The sequence below is a fragment of the Pleurodeles waltl genome, unplaced genomic scaffold, assembly GCF_031143425.1.
Source record: "Pleurodeles waltl isolate 20211129_DDA unplaced genomic scaffold, aPleWal1.hap1.20221129 scaffold_162, whole genome shotgun sequence".
Classification (NCBI taxonomy): Eukaryota; Metazoa; Chordata; class Amphibia; order Caudata; family Salamandridae; genus Pleurodeles; species Pleurodeles waltl.
In genome coordinates, this window is record NW_027149868.1 from 252,858 (window position 1) to 279,677 (window position 26,820).

The following is a 26,820-nucleotide window of genomic DNA, read 5'->3' on the forward strand; positions in this document are numbered from 1 at the left end:
CGTAAAGAGTTGAGATCCAGATGCATCTATTGCTAAGGACGGCACCTTAATTCTGAGTTTTAGTCCATTAAATTCTCAGTTACGTGGGGGAAAAATTCATGTGATCTTTCTGAGAGAGGTGAAAGGTATTCCCTGACTCTTTCGCATGGCTAATTGTAGGGGGTGTGGGTTTAATCACTGGAAAGAAATATTTTCCCACCATTATAACTCCATATGATTTTAATCCAGCGAGTCAATCGTATCGTATTTATATTCCAAGATAAGATAAGCGTTTTTGCCTCCTTTCCTCTTCAAGGGGTATAGACGTATTTCTGGGAGGGTTTGTGCAGCCTTCTGTGCAGTAGGCAGTGCGTCAGTCTCATAATCTGAAAGTCCTGAGTTTGATCCTCAGAGAGGGTATTTCTGTGCTCCTTTTGGCAAGACGAACATCTCAGATTTTCTCCAAATCTGTAAACTATTACTCCACTTCGCATCTTGCTCAGTTTTAGGGAGATGGTGGCTTTCTAAATTCCCTCTCGCATATATATATATATATATATATATATATGACCGCTCTCATTGTAGGCAAGGAGTAGCTGGGTCGGCTGACAAAACATCTACTTTGGTACAATGAGACTGGAAGTCTTCCAAGTGCCTTCATATATTTAGTCAAGGGTTTGGAATGAATTCTGATCTGCAGGTCCTTGTTTACTTCTCTTCCCACATCCCTCAGAAATGAGGATGTGGTCAATTTCATTAGAAAACAGAAGACATCTACCCTTCTGTCCCAGCATTTACTTGGAGCTCGGAATTTTTTTTTTTCTTAATCAGAGGGGAAGATAATGTCTTAATAACAGAGAAGGCGATGGAAACCTAAAGGGCGAAGTCCTCCGCGGTAGATTTGAACCGGCGAATTAAGGGTTACTGTTTTTGCACTACTCTCGGCCGCTCTATCAACTGAGCTACCGAAGGCGGAGACAGCAAAGCTTTCCGTGATGCATTCATCTGTCTTTCAATAATGGTTGTGGCGCAGTTGGGTGCGGGTGCTGCAGTGGAATGAGAAAACTCATGAATACGACCTAGGGCTAGCTCTCCAAATGGCCACTTCCTAGAATGCTTTCTCAGCTACATCTTTTCAACTTAAAGGGGGATTGCTTACCTACCTTAATGTGCTGGGCTGGCTTGAAGGAAAGAAGGGGACCTAGAAATTGAAATTCTACACAAAAGGAAATGTGATCAAAGGGTATGGGGCAAAGGTAGTCCACAGCCCTTTGGAAGCATTTGTGACCAAAGTATGACAGCATGGAAACGTCAAGGAGAGGCCAGAAAGTTAGGGGAGGCATTACGACATGCATCACTACGCACTGAGCATGAAGAACATGCATGTTTAATGCCTCTGTGAATGGAAAGGGAAAAGCAAAATCATGGTCCAATCGCAAGTGATTGGGATAAAGAAGACATTCAGTTTTTCTTAAACCTTCTGTAAGGAGTCTCTGGTTTAGAGGAAGAATTCACATCAATGGCCAAGACAGCTGTGACCGTTTTCTATACCGAGATTGCCAAGATGAACCACCACTTTGGTTTCTTGGGGGAGAAAGATTCTTTTTTCTATAAAGACCGAAAATGAGATAGCCCCATTTCACAAGCTTTCCCAAGGCAAGAGCCGGGCAATGTCGGCGGTGGTCTGGCCCCAGCTGCATGTCATCTCACTTCCTGACCCATGGTGACAGCCTAGGGTTCTGCCAAAAGGCAAGATGAGCCTGGCAAAAGGCTGGAGATGCCGGGGATCGAACCCGGGGCCTCATACATGCAAAGCATGCGCTCTACCACTGAGCTACATCCCCCACGTCCTGGGGTGGGGGTGGGGCGGGCTGACCTTGCTTCACCGAAGGAAATCTGGAATTCTATGTACCTCAAATTCACCACATATGGCACTAGAAAATAAGGTGTCAGATGTGGGATTCCCCATGACTTACATCTGGATTGTATAGCACCATTTTATGGAATAAGGCTCACTCTAGAATGAACAAATGCCCCACATACAACAGCTAGATGCGATCTAAACATGCCAGAGTTTTCAAGGCAACTGGTTAAGGTTACATGAAAGAAGAATATGGTTGAGTGCTGCTTACAAATGTCCTGAGACGAATTAAGGTACTCTTGCTCTTACTGCAGGACACACAGCTATGTTACATAAGCACGTAAAGAGTTGAGATCCAGATGCATCTATTGCTAAGGACGGCACCTTAATTCTGAGTTTTAGTCCATTAAATTCTCAGTTACGTGGGGGAAAAATTCATGTGATCTTTCTGAGAGAGGTGAAAGGTATTCCCTGACTCTTTCGCATGGCTAATTGTAGGGGGTGTGGGTTTAATCACTGGAAAGAAATATTTTCCCACCATTATAACTCCATATGATTTTAATCCAGCGAGTCAATCGTATCGTATTTATATTCCAAGATAAGATAAGCGTTTTTGCCTCCTTTCCTCTTCAAGGGGTATAGACGTATTTCTGGGAGGGTTTGTGCAGCCTTCTGTGCAGTAGGCAGTGCGTCAGTCTCATAATCTGAAAGTCCTGAGTTTGATCCTCAGAGAGGGTATTTCTGTGCTCCTTTTGGCAAGACGAACATCTCAGATTTTCTCCAAATCTGTAAACTATTACTCCACTTCGCATCTTGCTCAGTTTTAGGGAGATGGTGGCTTTCTAAATTCCCTCTCGCATATATATATATATATATATATATATATATATATGACCGCTCTCATTGTAGGCAAGGAGTAGCTGGGTCGGCTGACAAAACATCTACTTTGGTACAATGAGACTGGAAGTCTTCCAAGTGCCTTCATATATTTAGTCAAGGGTTTGGAATGAATTCTGATCTGCAGGTCCTTGTTTACTTCTCTTCCCACATCCCTCAGAAATGAGGATGTGGTCAATTTCATTAGAAAACAGAAGACATCTACCCTTCTGTCCCAGCATTTACTTGGAGCTCGGAATTTTTTTTTTTCTTAATCAGAGGGGAAGATAATGTCTTAATAACAGAGAAGGCGATGGAAACCTAAAGGGCGAAGTCCTCCGCGGCAGATTTGAACCGGCGAACTAAGGGTTACTGTTTTTGCACTACTCTCGGCCGCTCTATCAACTGAGCTACCGAAGGCGGAGACAGCAAAGCTTTCCGTGATGCATTCATCTGTCTTTCAATAATGGTTGTGGCGCAGTTGGGTGCGGGTGCTGCAGTGGAATGAGAAAACTCATGAATACGACCTAGGGCTAGCTCTCCAAATGGCCACTTCCTAGAATGCTTTCTCAGCTACATCTTTTCAACTTAAAGGGGGATTGCTTACCTACCTTAATGTGCTGGGCTGGCTTGAAGGAAAGAAGGGGACCTAGAAATTGAAATTCTACACAAAAGGAAATGTGATCAAAGGGTATGGGGCAAAGGTAGTCCACAGCCCTTTGGAAGCATTTGTGACCAAAGTATGACAGCATGGAAACGTCAAGGAGAGGCCAGAAAGTTAGGGGAGGCATTACGACATGCATCACTACGCACTGAGCATGAAGAACATGCATGTTTAATGCCTCTGTGAATGGAAAGGGAAAAGCAAAATCATGGTCCAATCGCAAGTGATTGGGATAAAGAAGACATTCAGTTTTTCTTAAACCTTCTGTAAGGAGTCTCTGGTTTAGAGGAAGAATTCACATCAATGGCCAAGACAGCTGTGACCGTTTTCTATACCGAGATTGCCAAGATGAACCACCACTTTGGTTTCTTGGGGGAGAAAGATTCTTTTTTCTATAAAGACCGAAAATGAGATAGCCCCATTTCACAAGCTTTCCCAAGGCAAGAGCCGGGCAATGTCGGCGGTGGTCTGGCCCCAGCTGCATGTCATCTCACTTCCTGACCCATGGTGACAGCCTAGGGTTCTGCCAAAAGGCAAGATGAGCCTGGCAAAAGGCTGGAGATGCCGGGGATCGAACCCGGGGCCTCATACATGCAAAGCATGCGCTCTACCACTGAGCTACATCCCCCACGTCCTGGGGTGGGGGTGGGGCGGGCTGACCTTGCTTCACCGAAGGAAATCTGGAATTCTATGTACCTCAAATTCACCACATATGGCACTAGAAAATAAGGTGTCAGATGTGGGATTCCCCATGACTTACATCTGGATTGTATAGCACCATTTTATGGAATAAGGCTCACTCTAGAATGAACAAATGCCCCACATACAACAGCTAGATGCGATCTAAACATGCCAGAGTTTTCAAGGCAACTGGTTAAGGTTACATGAAAGAAGAATATGGTTGAGTGCTGCTTACAAATGTCCTGAGACGCATTAAGGTACTCTTGCTCTTACTGCAGGACACACAGCTATGTTACATAAGCACGTAAAGAGTTGAGATCCAGATGCATCTATTGCTAAGGACGGCACCTTAATTCTGAGTTTTAGTCCATTAAATTCTCAGTTACGTGGGGGAAAAATTCATGTGATCTTTCTGAGAGAGGTGAAAGGTATTCCCTGACTCTTTCGCATGGCTAATTGTAGGGGGTGTGGGTTTAATCACTGGAAAGAAATATTTTCCCACCATTATAACTCCATATGATTTTAATCCAGCGAGTCAATCGTATCGTATTTATATTCCAAGATAAGATAAGCGTTTTTGCCTCCTTTCCTCTTCAAGGGGTATAGACGTATTTCTGGGAGGGTTTGTGCAGCCTTCTGTGCAGTAGGCAGTGCGTCAGTCTCATAATCTGAAAGTCCTGAGTTTGATCCTCAGAGAGGGTATTTCTGTGCTCCTTTTGGCAAGACGAACATCTCAGATTTTCTCCAAATCTGTAAACTATTACTCCACTTCGCATCTTGCTCAGTTTTAGGGAGATGGTGGCTTTCTAAATTCCCTCTCGCATATATATATATATATATATATATATATGACCGCTCTCATTGTAGGCAAGGAGTAGCTGGGTCGGCTGACAAAACATCTACTTTGGTACAATGAGACTGGAAGTCTTCCAAGTGCCTTCATATATTTAGTCAAGGGTTTGGAATGAATTCTGATCTGCAGGTCCTTGTTTACTTCTCTTCCCACATCCCTCAGAAATGAGGATGTGGTCAATTTCATTAGAAAACAGAAGACATCTACCCTTCTGTCCCAGCATTTACTTGGAGCTCGGAATTTTTTTTTTTCTTAATCAGAGGGGAAGATAATGTCTTAATAACAGAGAAGGCGATGGAAACCTAAAGGGCGAAGTCCTCCGCGGTAGATTTGAACCGGCGAATTAAGGGTTACTGTTTTTGCACTACTCTCGGCCGCTCTATCAACTGAGCTACCGAAGGCGGAGACAGCAAAGCTTTCCGTGATGCATTCATCTGTCTTTCAATAATGGTTGTGGCGCAGTTGGGTGCGGGTGCTGCAGTGGAATGAGAAAACTCATGAATACGACCTAGGGCTAGCTCTCCAAATGGCCACTTCCTAGAATGCTTTCTCAGCTACATCTTTTCAACTTAAAGGGGGATTGCTTACCTACCTTAATGTGCTGGGCTGGCTTGAAGGAAAGAAGGGGACCTAGAAATTGAAATTCTACACAAAAGGAAATGTGATCAAAGGGTATGGGGCAAAGGTAGTCCACAGCCCTTTGGAAGCATTTGTGACCAAAGTATGACAGCATGGAAACGTCAAGGAGAGGCCAGAAAGTTAGGGGAGGCATTACGACATGCATCACTACGCACTGAGCATGAAGAACATGCATGTTTAATGCCTCTGTGAATGGAAAGGGAAAAGCAAAATCATGGTCCAATCGCAAGTGATTGGGATAAAGAAGACATTCAGTTTTTCTTAAACCTTCTGTAAGGAGTCTCTGGTTTAGAGGAAGAATTCACATCAATGGCCAAGACAGCTGTGACCGTTTTCTATACCGAGATTGCCAAGATGAACCACCACTTTGGTTTCTTGGGGGAGAAAGATTCTTTTTTCTATAAAGACCGAAAATGAGATAGCCCCATTTCACAAGCTTTCCCAAGGCAAGAGCCGGGCAATGTCGGCGGTGGTCTGGCCCCAGCTGCATGTCATCTCACTTCCTGACCCATGGTGACAGCCTAGGGTTCTGCCAAAAGGCAAGATGAGCCTGGCAAAAGGCTGGAGATGCCGGGGATCGAACCCGGGGCCTCATACATGCAAAGCATGCGCTCTACCACTGAGCTACATCCCCCACGTCCTGGGGTGGGGGTGGGGCGGGCTGACCTTGCTTCACCGAAGGAAATCTGGAATTCTATGTACCTCAAATTCACCACATATGGCACTAGAAAATAAGGTGTCAGATGTGGGATTCCCCATGACTTACATCTGGATTGTATAGCACCATTTTATGGAATAAGGCTCACTCTAGAATGAACAAATGCCCCACATACAACAGCTAGATGCGATCTAAACATGCCAGAGTTTTCAAGGCAACTGGTTAAGGTTACATGAAAGAAGAATATGGTTGAGTGCTGCTTACAAATGTCCTGAGACGCATTAAGGTACTCTTGCTCTTACTGCAGGACACACAGCTATGTTACATAAGCACGTAAAGAGTTGAGATCCAGATGCATCTATTGCTAAGGACGGCACCTTAATTCTGAGTTTTAGTCCATTAAATTCTCAGTTACGTGGGGGAAAAATTCATGTGATCTTTCTGAGAGAGGTGAAAGGTATTCCCTGACTCTTTCGCATGGCTAATTGTAGGGGGTGTGGGTTTAATCACTGGAAAGAAATATTTTCCCACCATTATAACTCCATATGATTTTAATCCAGCGAGTCAATCGTATCGTATTTATATTCCAAGATAAGATAAGCGTTTTTGCCTCCTTTCCTCTTCAAGGGGTATAGACGTATTTCTGGGAGGGTTTGTGCAGCCTTCTGTGCAGTAGGCAGTGCGTCAGTCTCATAATCTGAAAGTCCTGAGTTTGATCCTCAGAGAGGGTATTTCTGTGCTCCTTTTGGCAAGACGAACATCTCAGATTTTCTCCAAATCTGTAAACTATTACTCCACTTCGCATCTTGCTCAGTTTTAGGGAGATGGTGGCTTTCTAAATTCCCTCTCGCATATATATATATATATATATATATATATGACCGCTCTCATTGTAGGCAAGGAGTAGCTGGGTCGGCTGACAAAACATCTACTTTGGTACAATGAGACTGGAAGTCTTCCAAGTGCCTTCATATATTTAGTCAAGGGTTTGGAATGAATTCTGATCTGCAGGTCCTTGTTTACTTCTCTTCCCACATCCCTCAGAAATGAGGATGTGGTCAATTTCATTAGAAAACAGAAGACATCTACCCTTCTGTCCCAGCATTTACTTGGAGCTCGGAATTTTTTTTTTTCTTAATCAGAGGGGAAGATAATGTCTTAATAACAGAGAAGGCGATGGAAACCTAAAGGGCGAAGTCCTCCGCGGTAGATTTGAACCGGCGAATTAAGGGTTACTGTTTTTGCACTACTCTCGGCCGCTCTATCAACTGAGCTACCGAAGGCGGAGACAGCAAAGCTTTCCGTGATGCATTCATCTGTCTTTCAATAATGGTTGTGGCGCAGTTGGGTGCGGGTGCTGCAGTGGAATGAGAAAACTCATGAATACGACCTAGGGCTAGCTCTCCAAATGGCCACTTCCTAGAATGCTTTCTCAGCTACATCTTTTCAACTTAAAGGGGGATTGCTTACCTACCTTAATGTGCTGGGCTGGCTTGAAGGAAAGAAGGGGACCTAGAAATTGAAATTCTACACAAAAGGAAATGTGATCAAAGGGTATGGGGCAAAGGTAGTCCACAGCCCTTTGGAAGCATTTGTGACCAAAGTATGACAGCATGGAAACGTCAAGGAGAGGCCAGAAAGTTAGGGGAGGCATTACGACATGCATCACTACGCACTGAGCATGAAGAACATGCATGTTTAATGCCTCTGTGAATGGAAAGGGAAAAGCAAAATCATGGTCCAATCGCAAGTGATTGGGATAAAGAAGACATTCAGTTTTTCTTAAACCTTCTGTAAGGAGTCTCTGGTTTAGAGGAAGAATTCACATCAATGGCCAAGACAGCTGTGACCGTTTTCTATACCGAGATTGCCAAGATGAACCACCACTTTGGTTTCTTGGGGGAGAAAGATTCTTTTTTCTATAAAGACCGAAAATGAGATAGCCCCATTTCACAAGCTTTCCCAAGGCAAGAGCCGGGCAATGTCGGCGGTGGTCTGGCCCCAGCTGCATGTCATCTCACTTCCTGACCCATGGTGACAGCCTAGGGTTCTGCCAAAAGGCAAGATGAGCCTGGCAAAAGGCTGGAGATGCCGGGGATCGAACCCGGGGCCTCATACATGCAAAGCATGCGCTCTACCACTGAGCTACATCCCCCACGTCCTGGGGTGGGGGTGGGGCGGGCTGACCTTGCTTCACCGAAGGAAATCTGGAATTCTATGTACCTCAAATTCACCACATATGGCACTAGAAAATAAGGTGTCAGATGTGGGATTCCCCATGACTTACATCTGGATTGTATAGCACCATTTTATGGAATAAGGCTCACTCTAGAATGAACAAATGCCCCACATACAACAGCTAGATGCGATCTAAACATGCCAGAGTTTTCAAGGCAACTGGTTAAGGTTACATGAAAGAAGAATATGGTTGAGTGCTGCTTACAAATGTCCTGAGACGAATTAAGGTACTCTTGCTCTTACTGCAGGACACACAGCTATGTTACATAAGCACGTAAAGAGTTGAGATCCAGATGCATCTATTGCTAAGGACGGCACCTTAATTCTGAGTTTTAGTCCATTAAATTCTCAGTTACGTGGGGGAAAAATTCATGTGATCTTTCTGAGAGAGGTGAAAGGTATTCCCTGACTCTTTCGCATGGCTAATTGTAGGGGGTGTGGGTTTAATCACTGGAAAGAAATATTTTCCCACCATTATAACTCCATATGATTTTAATCCAGCGAGTCAATCGTATCGTATTTATATTCCAAGATAAGATAAGCGTTTTTGCCTCCTTTCCTCTTCAAGGGGTATAGACGTATTTCTGGGAGGGTTTGTGCAGCCTTCTGTGCAGTAGGCAGTGCGTCAGTCTCATAATCTGAAAGTCCTGAGTTTGATCCTCAGAGAGGGTATTTCTGTGCTCCTTTTGGCAAGACGAACATCTCAGATTTTCTCCAAATCTGTAAACTATTACTCCACTTCGCATCTTGCTCAGTTTTAGGGAGATGGTGGCTTTCTAAATTCCCTCTCGCATATATATATATATATATATATATATATATATATGACCGCTCTCATTGTAGGCAAGGAGTAGCTGGGTCGGCTGACAAAACATCTACTTTGGTACAATGAGACTGGAAGTCTTCCAAGTGCCTTCATATATTTAGTCAAGGGTTTGGAATGAATTCTGATCTGCAGGTCCTTGTTTACTTCTCTTCCCACATCCCTCAGAAATGAGGATGTGGTCAATTTCATTAGAAAACAGAAGACATCTACCCTTCTGTCCCAGCATTTACTTGGAGCTCGGAATTTTTTTTTTTCTTAATCAGAGGGGAAGATAATGTCTTAATAACAGAGAAGGCGATGGAAACCTAAAGGGCGAAGTCCTCCGCGGCAGATTTGAACCGGCGAACTAAGGGTTACTGTTTTTGCACTACTCTCGGCCGCTCTATCAACTGAGCTACCGAAGGCGGAGACAGCAAAGCTTTCCGTGATGCATTCATCTGTCTTTCAATAATGGTTGTGGCGCAGTTGGGTGCGGGTGCTGCAGTGGAATGAGAAAACTCATGAATACGACCTAGGGCTAGCTCTCCAAATGGCCACTTCCTAGAATGCTTTCTCAGCTACATCTTTTCAACTTAAAGGGGGATTGCTTACCTACCTTAATGTGCTGGGCTGGCTTGAAGGAAAGAAGGGGACCTAGAAATTGAAATTCTACACAAAAGGAAATGTGATCAAAGGGTATGGGGCAAAGGTAGTCCACAGCCCTTTGGAAGCATTTGTGACCAAAGTATGACAGCATGGAAACGTCAAGGAGAGGCCAGAAAGTTAGGGGAGGCATTACGACATGCATCACTACGCACTGAGCATGAAGAACATGCATGTTTAATGCCTCTGTGAATGGAAAGGGAAAAGCAAAATCATGGTCCAATCGCAAGTGATTGGGATAAAGAAGACATTCAGTTTTTCTTAAACCTTCTGTAAGGAGTCTCTGGTTTAGAGGAAGAATTCACATCAATGGCCAAGACAGCTGTGACCGTTTTCTATACCGAGATTGCCAAGATGAACCACCACTTTGGTTTCTTGGGGGAGAAAGATTCTTTTTTCTATAAAGACCGAAAATGAGATAGCCCCATTTCACAAGCTTTCCCAAGGCAAGAGCCGGGCAATGTCGGCGGTGGTCTGGCCCCAGCTGCATGTCATCTCACTTCCTGACCCATGGTGACAGCCTAGGGTTCTGCCAAAAGGCAAGATGAGCCTGGCAAAAGGCTGGAGATGCCGGGGATCGAACCCGGGGCCTCATACATGCAAAGCATGCGCTCTACCACTGAGCTACATCCCCCACGTCCTGGGGTGGGGGTGGGGCGGGCTGACCTTGCTTCACCGAAGGAAATCTGGAATTCTATGTACCTCAAATTCACCACATATGGCACTAGAAAATAAGGTGTCAGATGTGGGATTCCCCATGACTTACATCTGGATTGTATAGCACCATTTTATGGAATAAGGCTCACTCTAGAATGAACAAATGCCCCACATACAACAGCTAGATGCGATCTAAACATGCCAGAGTTTTCAAGGCAACTGGTTAAGGTTACATGAAAGAAGAATATGGTTGAGTGCTGCTTACAAATGTCCTGAGACGCATTAAGGTACTCTTGCTCTTACTGCAGGACACACAGCTATGTTACATAAGCACGTAAAGAGTTGAGATCCAGATGCATCTATTGCTAAGGACGGCACCTTAATTCTGAGTTTTAGTCCATTAAATTCTCAGTTACGTGGGGGAAAAATTCATGTGATCTTTCTGAGAGAGGTGAAAGGTATTCCCTGACTCTTTCGCATGGCTAATTGTAGGGGGTGTGGGTTTAATCACTGGAAAGAAATATTTTCCCACCATTATAACTCCATATGATTTTAATCCAGCGAGTCAATCGTATCGTATTTATATTCCAAGATAAGATAAGCGTTTTTGCCTCCTTTCCTCTTCAAGGGGTATAGACGTATTTCTGGGAGGGTTTGTGCAGCCTTCTGTGCAGTAGGCAGTGCGTCAGTCTCATAATCTGAAAGTCCTGAGTTTGATCCTCAGAGAGGGTATTTCTGTGCTCCTTTTGGCAAGACGAACATCTCAGATTTTCTCCAAATCTGTAAACTATTACTCCACTTCGCATCTTGCTCAGTTTTAGGGAGATGGTGGCTTTCTAAATTCCCTCTCGCATATATATATATATATATATATATATATGACCGCTCTCATTGTAGGCAAGGAGTAGCTGGGTCGGCTGACAAAACATCTACTTTGGTACAATGAGACTGGAAGTCTTCCAAGTGCCTTCATATATTTAGTCAAGGGTTTGGAATGAATTCTGATCTGCAGGTCCTTGTTTACTTCTCTTCCCACATCCCTCAGAAATGAGGATGTGGTCAATTTCATTAGAAAACAGAAGACATCTACCCTTCTGTCCCAGCATTTACTTGGAGCTCGGAATTTTTTTTTTTCTTAATCAGAGGGGAAGATAATGTCTTAATAACAGAGAAGGCGATGGAAACCTAAAGGGCGAAGTCCTCCGCGGTAGATTTGAACCGGCGAATTAAGGGTTACTGTTTTTGCACTACTCTCGGCCGCTCTATCAACTGAGCTACCGAAGGCGGAGACAGCAAAGCTTTCCGTGATGCATTCATCTGTCTTTCAATAATGGTTGTGGCGCAGTTGGGTGCGGGTGCTGCAGTGGAATGAGAAAACTCATGAATACGACCTAGGGCTAGCTCTCCAAATGGCCACTTCCTAGAATGCTTTCTCAGCTACATCTTTTCAACTTAAAGGGGGATTGCTTACCTACCTTAATGTGCTGGGCTGGCTTGAAGGAAAGAAGGGGACCTAGAAATTGAAATTCTACACAAAAGGAAATGTGATCAAAGGGTATGGGGCAAAGGTAGTCCACAGCCCTTTGGAAGCATTTGTGACCAAAGTATGACAGCATGGAAACGTCAAGGAGAGGCCAGAAAGTTAGGGGAGGCATTACGACATGCATCACTACGCACTGAGCATGAAGAACATGCATGTTTAATGCCTCTGTGAATGGAAAGGGAAAAGCAAAATCATGGTCCAATCGCAAGTGATTGGGATAAAGAAGACATTCAGTTTTTCTTAAACCTTCTGTAAGGAGTCTCTGGTTTAGAGGAAGAATTCACATCAATGGCCAAGACAGCTGTGACCGTTTTCTATACCGAGATTGCCAAGATGAACCACCACTTTGGTTTCTTGGGGGAGAAAGATTCTTTTTTCTATAAAGACCGAAAATGAGATAGCCCCATTTCACAAGCTTTCCCAAGGCAAGAGCCGGGCAATGTCGGCGGTGGTCTGGCCCCAGCTGCATGTCATCTCACTTCCTGACCCATGGTGACAGCCTAGGGTTCTGCCAAAAGGCAAGATGAGCCTGGCAAAAGGCTGGAGATGCCGGGGATCGAACCCGGGGCCTCATACATGCAAAGCATGCGCTCTACCACTGAGCTACATCCCCCACGTCCTGGGGTGGGGGTGGGGCGGGCTGACCTTGCTTCACCGAAGGAAATCTGGAATTCTATGTACCTCAAATTCACCACATATGGCACTAGAAAATAAGGTGTCAGATGTGGGATTCCCCATGACTTACATCTGGATTGTATAGCACCATTTTATGGAATAAGGCTCACTCTAGAATGAACAAATGCCCCACATACAACAGCTAGATGCGATCTAAACATGCCAGAGTTTTCAAGGCAACTGGTTAAGGTTACATGAAAGAAGAATATGGTTGAGTGCTGCTTACAAATGTCCTGAGACGAATTAAGGTACTCTTGCTCTTACTGCAGGACACACAGCTATGTTACATAAGCACGTAAAGAGTTGAGATCCAGATGCATCTATTGCTAAGGACGGCACCTTAATTCTGAGTTTTAGTCCATTAAATTCTCAGTTACGTGGGGGAAAAATTCATGTGATCTTTCTGAGAGAGGTGAAAGGTATTCCCTGACTCTTTCGCATGGCTAATTGTAGGGGGTGTGGGTTTAATCACTGGAAAGAAATATTTTCCCACCATTATAACTCCATATGATTTTAATCCAGCGAGTCAATCGTATCGTATTTATATTCCAAGATAAGATAAGCGTTTTTGCCTCCTTTCCTCTTCAAGGGGTATAGACGTATTTCTGGGAGGGTTTGTGCAGCCTTCTGTGCAGTAGGCAGTGCGTCAGTCTCATAATCTGAAAGTCCTGAGTTTGATCCTCAGAGAGGGTATTTCTGTGCTCCTTTTGGCAAGACGAACATCTCAGATTTTCTCCAAATCTGTAAACTATTACTCCACTTCGCATCTTGCTCAGTTTTAGGGAGATGGTGGCTTTCTAAATTCCCTCTCGCATATATATATATATATATATATATATATATATATGACCGCTCTCATTGTAGGCAAGGAGTAGCTGGGTCGGCTGACAAAACATCTACTTTGGTACAATGAGACTGGAAGTCTTCCAAGTGCCTTCATATATTTAGTCAAGGGTTTGGAATGAATTCTGATCTGCAGGTCCTTGTTTACTTCTCTTCCCACATCCCTCAGAAATGAGGATGTGGTCAATTTCATTAGAAAACAGAAGACATCTACCCTTCTGTCCCAGCATTTACTTGGAGCTCGGAATTTTTTTTTTTCTTAATCAGAGGGGAAGATAATGTCTTAATAACAGAGAAGGCGATGGAAACCTAAAGGGCGAAGTCCTCCGCGGCAGATTTGAACCGGCGAACTAAGGGTTACTGTTTTTGCACTACTCTCGGCCGCTCTATCAACTGAGCTACCGAAGGCGGAGACAGCAAAGCTTTCCGTGATGCATTCATCTGTCTTTCAATAATGGTTGTGGCGCAGTTGGGTGCGGGTGCTGCAGTGGAATGAGAAAACTCATGAATACGACCTAGGGCTAGCTCTCCAAATGGCCACTTCCTAGAATGCTTTCTCAGCTACATCTTTTCAACTTAAAGGGGGATTGCTTACCTACCTTAATGTGCTGGGCTGGCTTGAAGGAAAGAAGGGGACCTAGAAATTGAAATTCTACACAAAAGGAAATGTGATCAAAGGGTATGGGGCAAAGGTAGTCCACAGCCCTTTGGAAGCATTTGTGACCAAAGTATGACAGCATGGAAACGTCAAGGAGAGGCCAGAAAGTTAGGGGAGGCATTACGACATGCATCACTACGCACTGAGCATGAAGAACATGCATGTTTAATGCCTCTGTGAATGGAAAGGGAAAAGCAAAATCATGGTCCAATCGCAAGTGATTGGGATAAAGAAGACATTCAGTTTTTCTTAAACCTTCTGTAAGGAGTCTCTGGTTTAGAGGAAGAATTCACATCAATGGCCAAGACAGCTGTGACCGTTTTCTATACCGAGATTGCCAAGATGAACCACCACTTTGGTTTCTTGGGGGAGAAAGATTCTTTTTTCTATAAAGACCGAAAATGAGATAGCCCCATTTCACAAGCTTTCCCAAGGCAAGAGCCGGGCAATGTCGGCGGTGGTCTGGCCCCAGCTGCATGTCATCTCACTTCCTGACCCATGGTGACAGCCTAGGGTTCTGCCAAAAGGCAAGATGAGCCTGGCAAAAGGCTGGAGATGCCGGGGATCGAACCCGGGGCCTCATACATGCAAAGCATGCGCTCTACCACTGAGCTACATCCCCCACGTCCTGGGGTGGGGGTGGGGCGGGCTGACCTTGCTTCACCGAAGGAAATCTGGAATTCTATGTACCTCAAATTCACCACATATGGCACTAGAAAATAAGGTGTCAGATGTGGGATTCCCCATGACTTACATCTGGATTGTATAGCACCATTTTATGGAATAAGGCTCACTCTAGAATGAACAAATGCCCCACATACAACAGCTAGATGCGATCTAAACATGCCAGAGTTTTCAAGGCAACTGGTTAAGGTTACATGAAAGAAGAATATGGTTGAGTGCTGCTTACAAATGTCCTGAGACGCATTAAGGTACTCTTGCTCTTACTGCAGGACACACAGCTATGTTACATAAGCACGTAAAGAGTTGAGATCCAGATGCATCTATTGCTAAGGACGGCACCTTAATTCTGAGTTTTAGTCCATTAAATTCTCAGTTACGTGGGGGAAAAATTCATGTGATCTTTCTGAGAGAGGTGAAAGGTATTCCCTGACTCTTTCGCATGGCTAATTGTAGGGGGTGTGGGTTTAATCACTGGAAAGAAATATTTTCCCACCATTATAACTCCATATGATTTTAATCCAGCGAGTCAATCGTATCGTATTTATATTCCAAGATAAGATAAGCGTTTTTGCCTCCTTTCCTCTTCAAGGGGTATAGACGTATTTCTGGGAGGGTTTGTGCAGCCTTCTGTGCAGTAGGCAGTGCGTCAGTCTCATAATCTGAAAGTCCTGAGTTTGATCCTCAGAGAGGGTATTTCTGTGCTCCTTTTGGCAAGACGAACATCTCAGATTTTCTCCAAATCTGTAAACTATTACTCCACTTCGCATCTTGCTCAGTTTTAGGGAGATGGTGGCTTTCTAAATTCCCTCTCGCATATATATATATATATATATATATATATGACCGCTCTCATTGTAGGCAAGGAGTAGCTGGGTCGGCTGACAAAACATCTACTTTGGTACAATGAGACTGGAAGTCTTCCAAGTGCCTTCATATATTTAGTCAAGGGTTTGGAATGAATTCTGATCTGCAGGTCCTTGTTTACTTCTCTTCCCACATCCCTCAGAAATGAGGATGTGGTCAATTTCATTAGAAAACAGAAGACATCTACCCTTCTGTCCCAGCATTTACTTGGAGCTCGGAATTTTTTTTTTTCTTAATCAGAGGGGAAGATAATGTCTTAATAACAGAGAAGGCGATGGAAACCTAAAGGGCGAAGTCCTCCGCGGTAGATTTGAACCGGCGAATTAAGGGTTACTGTTTTTGCACTACTCTCGGCCGCTCTATCAACTGAGCTACCGAAGGCGGAGACAGCAAAGCTTTCCGTGATGCATTCATCTGTCTTTCAATAATGGTTGTGGCGCAGTTGGGTGCGGGTGCTGCAGTGGAATGAGAAAACTCATGAATACGACCTAGGGCTAGCTCTCCAAATGGCCACTTCCTAGAATGCTTTCTCAGCTACATCTTTTCAACTTAAAGGGGGATTGCTTACCTACCTTAATGTGCTGGGCTGGCTTGAAGGAAAGAAGGGGACCTAGAAATTGAAATTCTACACAAAAGGAAATGTGATCAAAGGGTATGGGGCAAAGGTAGTCCACAGCCCTTTGGAAGCATTTGTGACCAAAGTATGACAGCATGGAAACGTCAAGGAGAGGCCAGAAAGTTAGGGGAGGCATTACGACATGCATCACTACGCACTGAGCATGAAGAACATGCATGTTTAATGCCTCTGTGAATGGAAAGGGAAAAGCAAAATCATGGTCCAATCGCAAGTGATTGGGATAAAGAAGACATTCAGTTTTTCTTAAACCTTCTGTAAGGAGTCTCTGGTTTAGAGGAAGAATTCACATCAATGGCCAAGACAGCTGTGACCGTTTTCTATACCGAGATTGCCAAGATGAACCACCACTTTGGTTTCTTGGGGGAGAAAGATTCTTTTTTCTATAAAGACCGAAAATGAGATAGCCCCATTTCACAAGCTTTCCCAAGGCAAGAGCCGGGCAATGTCGGCGGTGGTCTGGCCCCAGCTGCATGTCATCTCACTTCCTGACCCATGGTGACAGCCTAGGGTTCTGCCAAAAGGCAAGATGAGCCTGGCAAAAGGCTGGAGATGCCGGGGATCGAACCCGGGGCCTCATACATGCAAAGCATGCGCTCTACCACTGAGCTACATCCCCCACGTCCTGGGGTGGGGGTGGGGCGGGCTGACCTTGCTTCACCGAAGGAAATCTGGAATTCTATGTACCTCAAATTCACCACATATGGCACTAGAAAATAAGGTGTCAGATGTGGGATTCCCCATGACTTACATCTGGATTGTATAGCACCATTTTATGGAATAAGGCTCACTCTAGAATGAACAAATGCCCCACATACAACAGCTAGATGCGATCTAAACATGCCAGAGTTTTCAAGGCAACTGGTTAAGGTTACATGAAAGAAGAATATGGTTGAGTGCTGCTTACAAATGTCCTGAGACGAATTAAGGTACTCTTGCTCTTACTGCAGGACACACAGCTATGTTACATAAGCACGTAAAGAGTTGAGATCCAGATGCATCTATTGCTAAGGACGGCACCTTAATTCTGAGTTTTAGTCCATTAAATTCTCAGTTACGTGGGGGAAAAATTCATGTGATCTTTCTGAGAGAGGTGAAAGGTATTCCCTGACTCTTTCGCATGGCTAATTGTAGGGGGTGTGGGTTTAATCACTGGAAAGAAATATTTTCCCACCATTATAACTCCATATGATTTTAATCCAGCGAGTCAATCGTATCGTATTTATATTCCAAGATAAGATAAGCGTTTTTGCCTCCTTTCCTCTTCAAGGGGTATAGACGTATTTCTGGGAGGGTTTGTGCAGCCTTCTGTGCAGTAGGCAGTGCGTCAGTCTCATAATCTGAAAGTCCTGAGTTTGATCCTCAGAGAGGGTATTTCTGTGCTCCTTTTGGCAAGACGAACATCTCAGATTTTCTCCAAATCTGTAAACTATTACTCCACTTCGCATCTTGCTCAGTTTTAGGGAGATGGTGGCTTTCTAAATTCCCTCTCGCATATATATATATATATATATATATATATGACCGCTCTCATTGTAGGCAAGGAGTAGCTGGGTCGGCTGACAAAACATCTACTTTGGTACAATGAGACTGGAAGTCTTCCAAGTGCCTTCATATATTTAGTCAAGGGTTTGGAATGAATTCTGATCTGCAGGTCCTTGTTTACTTCTCTTCCCACATCCCTCAGAAATGAGGATGTGGTCAATTTCATTAGAAAACAGAAGACATCTACCCTTCTGTCCCAGCATTTACTTGGAGCTCGGAATTTTTTTTTTTCTTAATCAGAGGGGAAGATAATGTCTTAATAACAGAGAAGGCGATGGAAACCTAAAGGGCGAAGTCCTCCGCGGCAGATTTGAACCGGCGAACTAAGGGTTACTGTTTTTGCACTACTCTCGGCCGCTCTATCAACTGAGCTACCGAAGGCGGAGACAGCAAAGCTTTCCGTGATGCATTCATCTGTCTTTCAATAATGGTTGTGGCGCAGTTGGGTGCGGGTGCTGCAGTGGAATGAGAAAACTCATGAATACGACCTAGGGCTAGCTCTCCAAATGGCCACTTCCTAGAATGCTTTCTCAGCTACATCTTTTCAACTTAAAGGGGGATTGCTTACCTACCTTAATGTGCTGGGCTGGCTTGAAGGAAAGAAGGGGACCTAGAAATTGAAATTCTACACAAAAGGAAATGTGATCAAAGGGTATGGGGCAAAGGTAGTCCACAGCCCTTTGGAAGCATTTGTGACCAAAGTATGACAGCATGGAAACGTCAAGGAGAGGCCAGAAAGTTAGGGGAGGCATTACGACATGCATCACTACGCACTGAGCATGAAGAACATGCATGTTTAATGCCTCTGTGAATGGAAAGGGAAAAGCAAAATCATGGTCCAATCGCAAGTGATTGGGATAAAGAAGACATTCAGTTTTTCTTAAACCTTCTGTAAGGAGTCTCTGGTTTAGAGGAAGAATTCACATCAATGGCCAAGACAGCTGTGACCGTTTTCTATACCGAGATTGCCAAGATGAACCACCACTTTGGTTTCTTGGGGGAGAAAGATTCTTTTTTCTATAAAGACCGAAAATGAGATAGCCCCATTTCACAAGCTTTCCCAAGGCAAGAGCCGGGCAATGTCGGCGGTGGTCTGGCCCCAGCTGCATGTCATCTCACTTCCTGACCCATGGTGACAGCCTAGGGTTCTGCCAAAAGGCAAGATGAGCCTGGCAAAAGGCTGGAGATGCCGGGGATCGAACCCGGGGCCTCATACATGCAAAGCATGCGCTCTACCACTGAGCTACATCCCCCACGTCCTGGGGTGGGGGTGGGGCGGGCTGACCTTGCTTCACCGAAGGAAATCTGGAATTCTATGTACCTCAAATTCACCACATATGGCACTAGAAAATAAGGTGTCAGATGTGGGATTCCCCATGACTTACATCTGGATTGTATAGCACCATTTTATGGAATAAGGCTCACTCTAGAATGAACAAATGCCCCACATACAACAGCTAGATGCGATCTAAACATGCCAGAGTTTTCAAGGCAACTGGTTAAGGTTACATGAAAGAAGAATATGGTTGAGTGCTGCTTACAAATGTCCTGAGACGCATTAAGGTACTCTTGCTCTTACTGCAGGACACACAGCTATGTTACATAAGCACGTAAAGAGTTGAGATCCAGATGCATCTATTGCTAAGGACGGCACCTTAATTCTGAGTTTTAGTCCATTAAATTCTCAGTTACGTGGGGGAAAAATTCATGTGATCTTTCTGAGAGAGGTGAAAGGTATTCCCTGACTCTTTCGCATGGCTAATTGTAGGGGGTGTGGGTTTAATCACTGGAAAGAAATATTTTCCCACCATTATAACTCCATATGATTTTAATCCAGCGAGTCAATCGTATCGTATTTATATTCCAAGATAAGATAAGCGTTTTTGCCTCCTTTCCTCTTCAAGGGGTATAGACGTATTTCTGGGAGGGTTTGTGCAGCCTTCTGTGCAGTAGGCAGTGCGTCAGTCTCATAATCTGAAAGTCCTGAGTTTGATCCTCAGAGAGGGTATTTCTGTGCTCCTTTTGGCAAGACGAACATCTCAGATTTTCTCCAAATCTGTAAACTATTACTCCACTTCGCATCTTGCTCAGTTTTAGGGAGATGGTGGCTTTCTAAATTCCCTCTCGCATATATATATATATATATATATATATATGACCGCTCTCATTGTAGGCAAGGAGTAGCTGGGTCGGCTGACAAAACATCTACTTTGGTACAATGAGACTGGAAGTCTTCCAAGTGCCTTCATATATTTAGTCAAGGGTTTGGAATGAATTCTGATCTGCAGGTCCTTGTTTACTTCTCTTCCCACATCCCTCAGAAATGAGGATGTGGTCAATTTCATTAGAAAACAGAAGACATCTACCCTTCTGTCCCAGCATTTACTTGGAGCTCGGAATTTTTTTTTTTCTTAATCAGAGGGGAAGATAATGTCTTAATAACAGAGAAGGCGATGGAAACCTAAAGGGCGAAGTCCTCCGCGGTAGATTTGAACCGGCGAATTAAGGGTTACTGTTTTTGCACTACTCTCGGCCGCTCTATCAACTGAGCTACCGAAGGCGGAGACAGCAAAGCTTTCCGTGATGCATTCATCTGTCTTTCAATAATGGTTGTGGCGCAGTTGGGTGCGGGTGCTGCAGTGGAATGAGAAAACTCATGAATACGACCTAGGGCTAGCTCTCCAAATGGCCACTTCCTAGAATGCTTTCTCAGCTACATCTTTTCAACTTAAAGGGGGATTGCTTACCTACCTTAATGTGCTGGGCTGGCTTGAAGGAAAGAAGGGGACCTAGAAATTGAAATTCTACACAAAAGGAAATGTGATCAAAGGGTATGGGGCAAAGGTAGTCCACAGCCCTTTGGAAGCATTTGTGACCAAAGTATGACAGCATGGAAACGTCAAGGAGAGGCCAGAAAGTTAGGGGAGGCATTACGACATGCATCACTACGCACTGAGCATGAAGAACATGCATGTTTAATGCCTCTGTGAATGGAAAGGGAAAAGCAAAATCATGGTCCAATCGCAAGTGATTGGGATAAAGAAGACATTCAGTTTTTCTTAAACCTTCTGTAAGGAGTCTCTGGTTTAGAGGAAGAATTCACATCAATGGCCAAGACAGCTGTGACCGTTTTCTATACCGAGATTGCCAAGATGAACCACCACTTTGGTTTCTTGGGGGAGAAAGATTCTTTTTTCTATAAAGACCGAAAATGAGATAGCCCCATTTCACAAGCTTTCCCAAGGCAAGAGCCGGGCAATGTCGGCGGTGGTCTGGCCCCAGCTGCATGTCATCTCACTTCCTGACCCATGGTGACAGCCTAGGGTTCTGCCAAAAGGCAAGATGAGCCTGGCAAAAGGCTGGAGATGCCGGGGATCGAACCCGGGGCCTCATACATGCAAAGCATGCGCTCTACCACTGAGCTACATCCCCCACGTCCTGGGGTGGGGGTGGGGCGGGCTGACCTTGCTTCACCGAAGGAAATCTGGAATTCTATGTACCTCAAATTCACCACATATGGCACTAGAAAATAAGGTGTCAGATGTGGGATTCCCCATGACTTACATCTGGATTGTATAGCACCATTTTATGGAATAAGGCTCACTCTAGAATGAACAAATGCCCCACATACAACAGCTAGATGCGATCTAAACATGCCAGAGTTTTCAAGGCAACTGGTTAAGGTTACATGAAAGAAGAATATGGTTGAGTGCTGCTTACAAATGTCCTGAGACGAATTAAGGTACTCTTGCTCTTACTGCAGGACACACAGCTATGTTACATAAGCACGTAAAGAGTTGAGATCCAGATGCATCTATTGCTAAGGACGGCACCTTAATTCTGAGTTTTAGTCCATTAAATTCTCAGTTACGTGGGGGAAAAATTCATGTGATCTTTCTGAGAGAGGTGAAAGGTATTCCCTGACTCTTTCGCATGGCTAATTGTAGGGGGTGTGGGTTTAATCACTGGAAAGAAATATTTTCCCACCATTATAACTCCATATGATTTTAATCCAGCGAGTCAATCGTATCGTATTTATATTCCAAGATAAGATAAGCGTTTTTGCCTCCTTTCCTCTTCAAGGGGTATAGACGTATTTCTGGGAGGGTTTGTGCAGCCTTCTGTGCAGTAGGCAGTGCGTCAGTCTCATAATCTGAAAGTCCTGAGTTTGATCCTCAGAGAGGGTATTTCTGTGCTCCTTTTGGCAAGACGAACATCTCAGATTTTCTCCAAATCTGTAAACTATTACTCCACTTCGCATCTTGCTCAGTTTTAGGGAGATGGTGGCTTTCTAAATTCCCTCTCGCATATATATATATATATATATATATATATGACCGCTCTCATTGTAGGCAAGGAGTAGCTGGGTCGGCTGACAAAACATCTACTTTGGTACAATGAGACTGGAAGTCTTCCAAGTGCCTTCATATATTTAGTCAAGGGTTTGGAATGAATTCTGATCTGCAGGTCCTTGTTTACTTCTCTTCCCACATCCCTCAGAAATGAGGATGTGGTCAATTTCATTAGAAAACAGAAGACATCTACCCTTCTGTCCCAGCATTTACTTGGAGCTCGGAATTTTTTTTTTTCTTAATCAGAGGGGAAGATAATGTCTTAATAACAGAGAAGGCGATGGAAACCTAAAGGGCGAAGTCCTCCGCGGCAGATTTGAACCGGCGAACTAAGGGTTACTGTTTTTGCACTACTCTCGGCCGCTCTATCAACTGAGCTACCGAAGGCGGAGACAGCAAAGCTTTCCGTGATGCATTCATCTGTCTTTCAATAATGGTTGTGGCGCAGTTGGGTGCGGGTGCTGCAGTGGAATGAGAAAACTCATGAATACGACCTAGGGCTAGCTCTCCAAATGGCCACTTCCTAGAATGCTTTCTCAGCTACATCTTTTCAACTTAAAGGGGGATTGCTTACCTACCTTAATGTGCTGGGCTGGCTTGAAGGAAAGAAGGGGACCTAGAAATTGAAATTCTACACAAAAGGAAATGTGATCAAAGGGTATGGGGCAAAGGTAGTCCACAGCCCTTTGGAAGCATTTGTGACCAAAGTATGACAGCATGGAAACGTCAAGGAGAGGCCAGAAAGTTAGGGGAGGCATTACGACATGCATCACTACGCACTGAGCATGAAGAACATGCATGTTTAATGCCTCTGTGAATGGAAAGGGAAAAGCAAAATCATGGTCCAATCGCAAGTGATTGGGATAAAGAAGACATTCAGTTTTTCTTAAACCTTCTGTAAGGAGTCTCTGGTTTAGAGGAAGAATTCACATCAATGGCCAAGACAGCTGTGACCGTTTTCTATACCGAGATTGCCAAGATGAACCACCACTTTGGTTTCTTGGGGGAGAAAGATTCTTTTTTCTATAAAGACCGAAAATGAGATAGCCCCATTTCACAAGCTTTCCCAAGGCAAGAGCCGGGCAATGTCGGCGGTGGTCTGGCCCCAGCTGCATGTCATCTCACTTCCTGACCCATGGTGACAGCCTAGGGTTCTGCCAAAAGGCAAGATGAGCCTGGCAAAAGGCTGGAGATGCCGGGGATCGAACCCGGGGCCTCATACATGCAAAGCATGCGCTCTACCACTGAGCTACATCCCCCACGTCCTGGGGTGGGGGTGGGGCGGGCTGACCTTGCTTCACCGAAGGAAATCTGGAATTCTATGTACCTCAAATTCACCACATATGGCACTAGAAAATAAGGTGTCAGATGTGGGATTCCCCATGACTTACATCTGGATTGTATAGCACCATTTTATGGAATAAGGCTCACTCTAGAATGAACAAATGCCCCACATACAACAGCTAGATGCGATCTAAACATGCCAGAGTTTTCAAGGCAACTGGTTAAGGTTACATGAAAGAAGAATATGGTTGAGTGCTGCTTACAAATGTCCTGAGACGAATTAAGGTACTCTTGCTCTTACTGCAGGACACACAGCTATGTTACATAAGCACGTAAAGAGTTGAGATCCAGATGCATCTATTGCTAAGGACGGCACCTTAATTCTGAGTTTTAGTCCATTAAATTCTCAGTTACGTGGGGGAAAAATTCATGTGATCTTTCTGAGAGAGGTGAAAGGTATTCCCTGACTCTTTCGCATGGCTAATTGTAGGGGGTGTGGGTTTAATCACTGGAAAGAAATATTTTCCCACCATTATAACTCCATATGATTTTAATCCAGCGAGTCAATCGTATCGTATTTATATTCCAAGATAAGATAAGCGTTTTTGCCTCCTTTCCTCTTCAAGGGGTATAGACGTATTTCTGGGAGGGTTTGTGCAGCCTTCTGTGCAGTAGGCAGTGCGTCAGTCTCATAATCTGAAAGTCCTGAGTTTGATCCTCAGAGAGGGTATTTCTGTGCTCCTTTTGGCAAGACGAACATCTCAGATTTTCTCCAAATCTGTAAACTATTACTCCACTTCGCATCTTGCTCAGTTTTAGGGAGATGGTGGCTTTCTAAATTCCCTCTCGCATATATATATATATATATATATATATATGACCGCTCTCATTGTAGGCAAGGAGTAGCTGGGTCGGCTGACAAAACATCTACTTTGGTACAATGAGACTGGAAGTCTTCCAAGTGCCTTCATATATTTAGTCAAGGGTTTGGAATGAATTCTGATCTGCAGGTCCTTGTTTACTTCTCTTCCCACATCCCTCAGAAATGAGGATGTGGTCAATTTCATTAGAAAACAGAAGACATCTACCCTTCTGTCCCAGCATTTACTTGGAGCTCGGAATTTTTTTTTTTCTTAATCAGAGGGGAAGATAATGTCTTAATAACAGAGAAGGCGATGGAAACCTAAAGGGCGAAGTCCTCCGCGGTAGATTTGAACCGGCGAATTAAGGGTTACTGTTTTTGCACTACTCTCGGCCGCTCTATCAACTGAGCTACCGAAGGCGGAGACAGCAAAGCTTTCCGTGATGCATTCATCTGTCTTTCAATAATGGTTGTGGCGCAGTTGGGTGCGGGTGCTGCAGTGGAATGAGAAAACTCATGAATACGACCTAGGGCTAGCTCTCCAAATGGCCACTTCCTAGAATGCTTTCTCAGCTACATCTTTTCAACTTAAAGGGGGATTGCTTACCTACCTTAATGTGCTGGGCTGGCTTGAAGGAAAGAAGGGGACCTAGAAATTGAAATTCTACACAAAAGGAAATGTGATCAAAGGGTATGGGGCAAAGGTAGTCCACAGCCCTTTGGAAGCATTTGTGACCAAAGTATGACAGCATGGAAACGTCAAGGAGAGGCCAGAAAGTTAGGGGAGGCATTACGACATGCATCACTACGCACTGAGCATGAAGAACATGCATGTTTAATGCCTCTGTGAATGGAAAGGGAAAAGCAAAATCATGGTCCAATCGCAAGTGATTGGGATAAAGAAGACATTCAGTTTTTCTTAAACCTTCTGTAAGGAGTCTCTGGTTTAGAGGAAGAATTCACATCAATGGCCAAGACAGCTGTGACCGTTTTCTATACCGAGATTGCCAAGATGAACCACCACTTTGGTTTCTTGGGGGAGAAAGATTCTTTTTTCTATAAAGACCGAAAATGAGATAGCCCCATTTCACAAGCTTTCCCAAGGCAAGAGCCGGGCAATGTCGGCGGTGGTCTGGCCCCAGCTGCATGTCATCTCACTTCCTGACCCATGGTGACAGCCTAGGGTTCTGCCAAAAGGCAAGATGAGCCTGGCAAAAGGCTGGAGATGCCGGGGATCGAACCCGGGGCCTCATACATGCAAAGCATGCGCTCTACCACTGAGCTACATCCCCCACGTCCTGGGGTGGGGGTGGGGCGGGCTGACCTTGCTTCACCGAAGGAAATCTGGAATTCTATGTACCTCAAATTCACCACATATGGCACTAGAAAATAAGGTGTCAGATGTGGGATTCCCCATGACTTACATCTGGATTGTATAGCACCATTTTATGGAATAAGGCTCACTCTAGAATGAACAAATGCCCCACATACAACAGCTAGATGCGATCTAAACATGCCAGAGTTTTCAAGGCAACTGGTTAAGGTTACATGAAAGAAGAATATGGTTGAGTGCTGCTTACAAATGTCCTGAGACGAATTAAGGTACTCTTGCTCTTACTGCAGGACACACAGCTATGTTACATAAGCACGTAAAGAGTTGAGATCCAGATGCATCTATTGCTAAGGACGGCACCTTAATTCTGAGTTTTAGTCCATTAAATTCTCAGTTACGTGGGGGAAAAATTCATGTGATCTTTCTGAGAGAGGTGAAAGGTATTCCCTGACTCTTTCGCATGGCTAATTGTAGGGGGTGTGGGTTTAATCACTGGAAAGAAATATTTTCCCACCATTATAACTCCATATGATTTTAATCCAGCGAGTCAATCGTATCGTATTTATATTCCAAGATAAGATAAGCGTTTTTGCCTCCTTTCCTCTTCAAGGGGTATAGACGTATTTCTGGGAGGGTTTGTGCAGCCTTCTGTGCAGTAGGCAGTGCGTCAGTCTCATAATCTGAAAGTCCTGAGTTTGATCCTCAGAGAGGGTATTTCTGTGCTCCTTTTGGCAAGACGAACATCTCAGATTTTCTCCAAATCTGTAAACTATTACTCCACTTCGCATCTTGCTCAGTTTTAGGGAGATGGTGGCTTTCTAAATTCCCTCTCGCATATATATATATATATATATATATATATGACCGCTCTCATTGTAGGCAAGGAGTAGCTGGGTCGGCTGACAAAACATCTACTTTGGTACAATGAGACTGGAAGTCTTCCAAGTGCCTTCATATATTTAGTCAAGG

General features: G+C 44.3%; 12 non-coding genes across 12 annotated transcripts; all 12 read right to left on the minus strand.

Moving 5' to 3' along the window:
- Window positions 1–1,751: 1,751 nt before the first annotated feature.
- On the minus strand, window positions 1,752–1,823 carry TRNAA-UGC (transfer RNA alanine (anticodon UGC)). The gene has a single exon. It is a non-coding gene; the product is annotated as a tRNA-Ala (tRNA).
- A 2,113-nt stretch (window positions 1,824–3,936) lies between these two features.
- On the minus strand, window positions 3,937–4,008 carry TRNAA-UGC (transfer RNA alanine (anticodon UGC)). The gene has a single exon. It is a non-coding gene; the product is annotated as a tRNA-Ala (tRNA).
- A 2,107-nt stretch (window positions 4,009–6,115) lies between these two features.
- TRNAA-UGC (transfer RNA alanine (anticodon UGC)) lies at window positions 6,116–6,187 on the minus strand. The gene has a single exon. It is a non-coding gene; the product is annotated as a tRNA-Ala (tRNA).
- A 2,107-nt stretch (window positions 6,188–8,294) lies between these two features.
- Window positions 8,295–8,366, minus strand: TRNAA-UGC (transfer RNA alanine (anticodon UGC)). The gene has a single exon. It is a non-coding gene; the product is annotated as a tRNA-Ala (tRNA).
- Window positions 8,367–10,479: 2,113 nt separating this feature from the next.
- TRNAA-UGC (transfer RNA alanine (anticodon UGC)) lies at window positions 10,480–10,551 on the minus strand. The gene has a single exon. It is a non-coding gene; the product is annotated as a tRNA-Ala (tRNA).
- Window positions 10,552–12,658: 2,107 nt separating this feature from the next.
- On the minus strand, window positions 12,659–12,730 carry TRNAA-UGC (transfer RNA alanine (anticodon UGC)). The gene has a single exon. It is a non-coding gene; the product is annotated as a tRNA-Ala (tRNA).
- A 2,113-nt stretch (window positions 12,731–14,843) lies between these two features.
- Window positions 14,844–14,915, minus strand: TRNAA-UGC (transfer RNA alanine (anticodon UGC)). The gene has a single exon. It is a non-coding gene; the product is annotated as a tRNA-Ala (tRNA).
- Window positions 14,916–17,022: 2,107 nt separating this feature from the next.
- On the minus strand, window positions 17,023–17,094 carry TRNAA-UGC (transfer RNA alanine (anticodon UGC)). Its single transcript has one exon. It is a non-coding gene; the product is annotated as a tRNA-Ala (tRNA).
- A 2,107-nt stretch (window positions 17,095–19,201) lies between these two features.
- Window positions 19,202–19,273, minus strand: TRNAA-UGC (transfer RNA alanine (anticodon UGC)). The gene has a single exon. It is a non-coding gene; the product is annotated as a tRNA-Ala (tRNA).
- A 2,107-nt stretch (window positions 19,274–21,380) lies between these two features.
- TRNAA-UGC (transfer RNA alanine (anticodon UGC)) lies at window positions 21,381–21,452 on the minus strand. Its single transcript has one exon. It is a non-coding gene; the product is annotated as a tRNA-Ala (tRNA).
- A 2,107-nt stretch (window positions 21,453–23,559) lies between these two features.
- Window positions 23,560–23,631, minus strand: TRNAA-UGC (transfer RNA alanine (anticodon UGC)). The gene has a single exon. It is a non-coding gene; the product is annotated as a tRNA-Ala (tRNA).
- Window positions 23,632–25,738: 2,107 nt separating this feature from the next.
- TRNAA-UGC (transfer RNA alanine (anticodon UGC)) lies at window positions 25,739–25,810 on the minus strand. The gene has a single exon. It is a non-coding gene; the product is annotated as a tRNA-Ala (tRNA).
- Window positions 25,811–26,820: the final 1,010 nt, after the last annotated feature.